The following is a 9,009-nucleotide window of genomic DNA, read 5'->3' as shown; positions in this document are numbered from 1 at the left end:
CTACAAATGAATGGGTGCAGGGTGGCTTAACCCATTAATAACTTTAGCGCTTATTAACCGATATTGTTATAAGGGGTTAAGTAACACCACAATAGATTTGCTATATGGTGTGGGTGGGTTATGTATAGTTTATTAATAATTGTTATGTTTATTGCGGGTGTGTGTATTGTTTTGAATGTTGGTATTGGGGGTAGGGGGTATTGTCCCCAAGGGATGGAGGGTAGGCCTCACCTTGGGGTGATGGTGGTTATGCCTCACGGGGGTGGGTAGGGGAGGTGTATTTATGTTAAAGTATTTATGTGTTTTTTAATTATTTTTTGGGGGCACAGACTTGATACTGAAGGCAAGCGGGGACCCCTGTGGGAACACCCAAGGGCCACCGCCAGCCTATAGTATCATTCCTGTGCCTAAAAAAATAACTATGGTTTATGAATAGAAGGGGGAGTTTAGGGGTTGTTGGGGGCACAGAGGCTGATTGTGTTGTGTATTGCAATGTTTATTGGGGGCAATTGTCCCCAATAAACATGCTACTGTGACTTAACCCCTTCATTGCCTTAACGGATAGCCGCTAGGGTAATGAAGCAGCATTACAGTATTTATATTCATAGTGTACATGTGCAGAGGGTCTCCGTACATGAACCGTGTTGGTTTTATGTCCGGGGACCCCCTGCTTCCCGAGATATAGGCCCCCTTATGGGGTGCCGGTATCTCCTATGAATGGAAATGTCCCGCGTCACGTGATCGGGCTATCTCCATGCATAGGAGATACCGGCACCTCATAACGGGGCCTGTATCTCGTGAATCAGGGGGTCCCCGGGCATAAAACCAACACGGTTCATCTCCGGAGACCCCCTGTCCATCTACAATATTAATTCAATTGTTATGTAAACAATTTTTCATTGCCGGTGAGATTTGTGCAGAGAGAGGCGGATCTCGCTCTCTGCTGACAGATCTCGCCAGCGGAGCCATTCTCGCCAGGGCTCGCCATGTCTCTGCCAGATTCCTCTCACAGATATGCGCACCTTCCTGCATACTGTGAGGGGAATCCGACAAAAAAATGGCGAGTTCTAAGTCTGGCGAATGGCCATTCTCGCAGTTTACTGCATAGGCCCCTATGTCTGGATAATTAAAATCAGCCATAATGCAAACATGACCTAGTTTTGATGTCTTCTCCATTTGCAAAAGTATTTTAGCTTCCTCAATCTCACCGATATTTGGTGGTTTACATATAAACCCTACAAACATTTTCTTTATACTTTTACCTCCACTGCTAATTTCTACCAACAAGGTCTCTATATTTTCATCATTCCATTCAGAAACATCTTCCCTTATAATAGGTTTTAGGTCTGGTTTAACATATAAGTACAGCCGTGGCCCATTTTATTCTTCAACATCTCCGAATTTTATCGCGGGAATTTTTCCGAATGCCACGCACTTCATCGCGTTCATGCCGCATTCGTGTTGCATTCATGTCGGCGTCACCCACGGTCGATGTGTTTATTGATGTGTTTATTGATAATGGTTCAGATTTAATTGGTTGCAATTCTTCGCGTATCCGTCATGTGGCAGATATTCATGAATTGTAATGCGCATGCGCTTCACTAATGTGTCGACTTGCAGGTGTTTAAAAAAACACCACAGTGGCCCATTGTAAATAGACCTTGGTACTGAAGAAGTTACAATAATGTATCAATTTAGGCTTTTCATATTAAAAAATAAATGCACAGTGTCTGGTCTTGTTTTATTGTCCTGAGAGTCCCGACATGAGTGCACAACTGCAGTCCGTGTTCCAAAAACCCGACAGAACATACGCTTATGTAATATGGGCCGCGATTAATGCAACAGATAATAAGATGGCAACAGTTGGTCAAGTTTATCAGTATTTTATCGAAAACTATGACTTTTACAAATTTTCACCAGATGCTCATGTGTGGAAGCGTGCAATAAGGAAAAAGTTATGTATCGATCCATGTTTTTTTCGTATTGATCCCGCACATGGTCTTAAAGGAGGGTATTGGTGTGTAGCACCAGATTTTTCCTGTATCTTTGATCATGAGATTCAAAAGGCGAAAGGTCATGTTAAAACCAACTAAGAAACGTCAGTCGCAGGCAAGCAATGCGCCAGCGACAGCGCTAGCTTCCAATAATGGTCCGATTGTCAGTGAAAACCTGGTGACCGGCAACCCTTGCTGTCTGTCCCCGCCGGATACCTGCAGCCTGAGCCGGATTTTGCGTACAGATTCCAGCAAGCTTGCATGTACCAAACCGATTTCAAGCCACATCAGCTGACTACAGGTATAGTAGTCCCGCTCTCACCTGTCAACTACGTGTTTAATCAAGAATACAGGACTGGAATTGGCTCGGCGCCAGCTGATTGGCAAAGTCTATGGTGAGTAATATTGCCGTATTTTATTCTGTTTTTGAAATATCAATATCAATGCACAGTGAAACGATTATCCTGTAAGCAATATCATTGGCTGAGCAGCTTGTACAGTAGATACTGAACAATTGGTGGAAAGCAAGGCGCATGCGCATTGGAACCTTCTTGAAATACATATGCTTGTCATCACATCGACAGTAGGCGCATGCTCATGTGAACAGGAGACGCCATCCGAGAAAATTATTGGTGGGACTGACTGTGGGAACTTCTTTAGGGGACTGACTGACCATTACAGTTAAACTTGTACTTTTGTTTTTCCTCAGAAAAGAAAACTTTGTCATCTCATGCAGAAAACGGCAAATGGAGGGATTTCGATGGATAATATCGCTTTGTGTAACAATGCCTGCACATTGCTGAATCGGATTTAAAAAAAAAACACGTACCGGAGTCAACAGTTTAGTGGCCGTTGTTATTGATTAGGATAGAATACTGTAACTGAGACAGGGGGTGCCCAATGCTGCATCCAATTGACAAAACATATAAAATAAAATACTTCAATAATAATAATTGGTTATTTAGTTAACCCTTTGGCCAAAGGCGTCATAAGCCTGCATACCAACGTCAAGGTATAACCAAAATAATGCAGGTCCTACACTACACTGTGAACCCTTCCCTTTACCTCTGTGAGAGGGGAAAAAACCATAATGGGTCTTGTTCCTGCAGCAAGTGAAATGACCTTCCAAGTTAAAAGGGTGAAGGAGGAGGAGTGAGCTCTGGGGGGAGGTGCCACAGCCTCCAAAGAGACATAGGTTAACACAGATTCCCAGCAAGCTCAAACTCCCACACCCACCACAAAGTGAATATATATTTATGTCAACCAGAGAGCTACTGAGCGTGGCAATTGTATATAACAAGAGACAGGGGACTGTAACTGAGAGCTTCATAGAAAACATGAAACAGTATGCTGTTGTTTTCAGGCCGTATACAATACTTTTTCATATATATATACTGTATAATAAAACCGAAAAATAAAAAGTATGCATTAATTCTACATGTATTCCAGTACATATGTGTATTCTATACCCATAAAGCATGCATTGTTTTAATACTCTTGTGATGTACTGAGCATACCTACAGTATACAGTACAGTACTGTACAGTATGCCTGGACAGTATTGTACTGTATGTTCTAGAAACACTGTATTTTGTTACAGTATGAAAGGAGACAATGGAACAATTTAAAACAAATTAACATTTTGTTTTATTGGTGGAGTAAGTACAAAAACATTTATTTACAAATACAATTTAAAAACATTTAAAGTGTACAGCAATTGAAAACATTTACAGGTGTATGGTGTACTGAAAGTCAAAACATTTACAGGTGTATGGTGTACTGCTAGTAAAAACATTTATGTAAAGAAAGTCAAAACTTTTACAGGTGTATAGTGTACTGCTAGTAAAAACATTTATGTACAGAAAGTCAAAACATTTACAGTAGGATGGTGTACAGTACAGTAAGTCAGGCCTGCACAACTCCAGTCCTCGAGGGCCGCAAACAGGCCTGGTTTTCAGGATTGAAAACCGGGCCTGTTTGCAGCCCTCGAGGACTGGAGTTGTGCAGGTCTTGTGTAAGTAAAAACATTTCTTTATTAATAAAATTTAAAACAAGCGACATTTCCTTAATTAAAGTACAGAAAGTCAAAACATTTACAGCACAACAGTATGGTGTTAGTAAAAACATTTCTTGATTAATAAAATTTAAAACAAGGATGGTGTGCTGAACAGCAAGTCAGGCCTGCACAATTCCAGTCCTCGCGGGCCGCAAACAGGCCCGGTTTTCAGGATATACCGGGTCTGTTTGTGGCCCTCGAGGACTGGAATTGTGCAGGTCTTGTGTAAGTAAAAACATTTCTTTATTAATACAAGTTAAAACAAGCAAGAAGTCAAAAAATAAACAACAGTTGAACAGTCACGCAAATTCGATCCCCACCAGATTATCCTTCCAGGGCCGATGCCTTGTATGACGCAAAATGCCATTAATGGCGTCTCTCACGATTTTCATTACAGGATCTGTAATTGAAAAATAGCGCCGCAATTCCTCCACAATAGTCCTTCTTAAATGTTCAGGAAGCGCCCTTTTTTTGCGATTTCCTTCGTAGTTTACATTTTTGGCCCACCGGCAGTACACCAAGTAGGGCACATGGTGCTTGAAAATTAACATGGCATACTTCTGGGGTAAACCAGCACTCATCACCCTACACTTCTCCCTGAGTGCCGGTGGAAGCTCGCACAGGATGATGTCGGGCACCGTATCGATGCAAGCGTATGTAGGTTGGGTTCTGGAAGCGGGTGTTCTTCTGTGAGCGGGTATGCTTGTGGTGGCGGGCGAGGGTAGGTTGACTGGGAAGATGCTTTCCTCCTGTCTTGGTCGCCGTGTTGTCTCCTGGCGTGGTCTTGACGGAGCTGTCATGTCATCCTCGTCAACGGCATACATGTACACATATTCTTCTGGTGGAGGGGGTGCGCTTGGTGATGGAAGGCGGTCGAAGGTCCCATTCATCCCATCCATGCCACCCTCCTGCTCTGGCGTCAGACATACAGGGGCATGAACTCCGAGCAAATTATGTATCCCCGCTATGTCAGTCTCTATCTTCTCCATCCGTTGATCCATCTTCTCCATCCGTTGATCCATCTTCTCCATCCGTTGATCCATATTTAGCATGGTCTCTAAAAGAAGATCTATCTTTACCAGCATAGTAGAGTTCCCGGGGATATCGACACTTAACCCATTCAACATGCGGTCTAATGAGCTGGATCTTGTGCATGGGGTGCTGTGGACATCTGGGTGGATGGGTGCTACGGAGGATGAGATGGGGGTTCCCTGGAGAGAAGCGGCAGCATCATCGAAGAAGGATGGAGGAGGTGACCTGTGGATTTCTGGGAGAGAAGCGGCAGCGTCGTCGAAGTTTAATGGAGAAAGTGACCCGTGAATTTCCGGGAGACCAGCGGCAGCGTCGTCAAAGAGTAGTGGAGAAGATGGGCTGTGGGTTTTCGGGAGAGCAGTGGCAGTGTCGTGGACGAGTAGTGAAGAAGATGGGCTGTGGATTTCTGGGAGAGCAGTGGCAGAGTCGTCGAAGCGTAATCGAGTTAGTGGCCTGCGGGGGGTTAGCTGCCATTTGTTTTGCTTTGAGTGTACATCACCGAATTTCTTCTTGACATAATAAGGCTTATTAAAAACCTTAGCCTTTGGGGTCGTCAAAAGGTTTTCTTTATTAGCCTTAGCCTTTCGCTTTGGCCTTGGCTTGGAAACGGCTCCCGCCTTTCGCTTTTTCTGCATGACAGGCACGGCAGAGGCGAGTGGGTTCCTGCGTCCGTAGAATCGAGGTTGATCCATCGAAGCAAATGGCACAATACAGTATCTGGAAAAGGGAAAGTTCAGATACAGATCATCGAGTAGTGGGCTATGCAAAGTGTGTAACCTTTTATGCATGGCGACGAGGTACAGGTGTTGAAAGTAGGCGTACTCTAATGTGAGTCATTTACATATAAATACACCATCCATTTTGTGGATTCACTGCACTTTGAATACACATCGACTGAACATCGAATATACATTATTGTGCTTGTATTTCTTTTCTACTCGTAGCAATGCCTGTTAAAAAGGTTTCAAAGGATCTCAGCATGAGACTTAAGGGGAGATGTACACGAGCGGACAACGAATTGCAGATATCCAACGCTGGTTAGCTGCTTCTGGTCTCGTTGTGCCATCAACCACCGTGTGCTATCATGCACACGGAAAAACCAAACAACGCACGAGGACACCAACGGTAACTAACGCGTAAGTATATTTATATAACTATATATAATACAGTATATAATCTATTATTGTTGATATTGCTGCATATTAATATAACTATATAGTATAGATTTATCTAATATTTTAGTTATTTCTGTTTATTTATATAATTATATAATACAGTATATCTATCTATTATTGTTTATATTGCTGCATATTAATATAACTATATAGTATAGATCTATCTAATATTATAGTTATTTCTGTTTATTTATATAACTATATAATACAGTATATCTATCTATTATTGTTTATATTGCTGCATATTAATATAACTATATAGTTTAGATCTATCTAATATTATAGTTATTTCTGTATATTTATATTACTATATAATACAGTATATCTATCTATTATTGTTTATATTGCTGCATATTAATATAACTATATAGTATAGATCTATCTAATATTATAGTTATTTCTGTATATTTATATAACTATATAATACAGTATATCTATCTATTATTGTTTACTGTAAATGATGTGCTGTACTTGTGGCCTACTGCACTGTAACTTACAGGATTGCTGTTTTTCTTTACACTGTAGGGAGACAACTCTTCTGGTCGACAAAATAAGTGAAGAGAATGATGAGAAGAGTGCGTTAAGGGTCAAAAACACTCTGCTGCAAAATCACAATCTCACTGTATCCGAGACCAGCATAAAGAAGATGAGACGTAGAATTGGATGGAAATATGGACGTGTGAGGTTAGTTCTGGACAGTACAGGAGGTTAAAGTGTTGTTTAAGAAACCGTAACTGTACTGTACCTATAAAATTATTCCTTGTCATTACAGAGCATACCCTATGATAAGGGATGTTAACAAGATCAAGAGAGTGGTCCAGGCCCAGGCATGGATCGACAGTGGAGAAACTTTCCAGGATTGCATCTTCACTGACGTGTCTACTGTATCGCTGGAGAGATTTGCCACCTTTGCATTCCACAAAAAAGGTCGCATATCTATGTAGCCACGTCCAAAACACCCTGTGAAGATGCATGTGTGGGGTGCCATCTCTAGGCGTGGACCAGGATGCATTGTCATCTTTGAAGGTAAAAAAGTCACATGCTTTTGCCTTATGCACTGTACTGTACTAGTGTGCAGTTTTTTGAGCACTTTTCTTTTCTTGTTATAGGAATCATGAATAAAGCTTTATTCCAAGAGCAAATTGTGCCTGAGATTGTGGAATACATCACACGTGAGTTCCCAGATGGTCACCGTTTCTACCACGACAACGATCCAAAGCACACTGCGTCAACAGCGCATATTCTTGAGCGCGGCATCAACTCGGTGAAGACGCCAGCAGAGTAAGTGTGGTAACCGTGACTCATTTTTTCCCACTGTTTTTACTGTGTATCTCTTTAACTAATTGTCCTTTTTTTTCCCCTCCAATGACAGATTGCCAGATTTCAATCCTATCGAAATGTTCTGGCATCAGCTGAAGGTTCATATCCGTAAAGTCGTGAAACCCTCCAAAAAGGATGAGTTGGCGCAAGGCATAATGAGTTTTTGGAACGATGTACTCACCGTGGAATGATGCAATAAGTATATTGACCATATTGCGACTGTGTTGCCCATTGTGATCGAGCGTAATGGGCAAGCATCAGGATGGTAGTATGGTATAGTACTGTACTGTAGTATGGTAAGTACAGTATTATACAGGTAAGTATGTCACAGATTTTTTCTTTCCTGAGAGAGCAGCACTAGCCATCTGGTTACAAAGTATTTAACAGTAGTTACAGTATACAGTATACTGTATAGACTAGTATAGAATAGTATAGACTAGTTTGACAGTACTATCTGCATACTGTAGTCCAATATGGAGTAGCTATACAGTACACAATGCCTTAATACAGTATGCACATAATAGCAATAATTTTTTATTTTCTTGTCTTTTCAGAGAAAAAAGGATGGACAGGGGGAGGGGGGTATCATGTCTAAATTTTGTGAACTGTGTGTACAGTTAAGTGTATCTTAACTGCAGTCATGATTTACACAAAACCTCCCCTCTCTCAATGGACTACACAGAATGAGGAAGAAGATAAAGACGGAAAATTTGTATCACTGTTTTTATTATTATCAATGTGCATTATTCATGATTATCCACTGGCTCTCAATTTTCAACTCCCCCCCCCCTCTCTCAATGATTATTTGTGTTTTTCTTTCCTGATAAAATAAAATACATATTTAATTACATAAAGATTTTTTTTCTTTGAACTTTCAATTCACTGTAAATGTGTGTAGGGGGGATTCTTCAAGAAGACATACAGTTTTAATAATTGGTTACCTTTTTAATAATTGGTTACATAATCAGATTAACATTAGGGAAAGCCAACAATAGGAAAATTAACGAATGGTCTGAGAGAGGTTGAAAAGCACAACGACAAGCTATTGAAATTGAATGGTTTTGGAGAGGTGTCGATAAGAGGTTGAAATCCTTGGGCGAGCCTTGTGTGTGTCTGTGGGGGGGGGGGGGTAAAGCTGCATGAAGGATTAGCTGTACTGTAGTTCAAAGACATGACATATTTTCAAAAGGCAGGTCATCATAATAATTTGATCCCCACCCCCCCAAATACATAAAAATCACACAAATCAATCATGTGCAGTCAAATGCACAGTGTCGCAGTCAAAAGCTACAGCACAGATTGAATATCGTAATATCAAGATGGTTTTGGCAGGAATGTGGAGAAAATAAAAATAAAAAATGACGAGAAAAAAAAAGATTTTTTTTTGGTCACTCACTTTTGAACTTTGCAAGCAGTGGTGAAGTTATAGACGG

The sequence above is a fragment of the Ascaphus truei genome, chromosome 3, assembly GCF_040206685.1.
Source record: "Ascaphus truei isolate aAscTru1 chromosome 3, aAscTru1.hap1, whole genome shotgun sequence".
In the NCBI taxonomy this organism is placed as follows: Eukaryota; Metazoa; Chordata; class Amphibia; order Anura; family Ascaphidae; genus Ascaphus; species Ascaphus truei.
The sequence above is the reverse complement of the archived record's forward strand: the minus strand, read 5'-3'. Positions refer to the sequence as shown.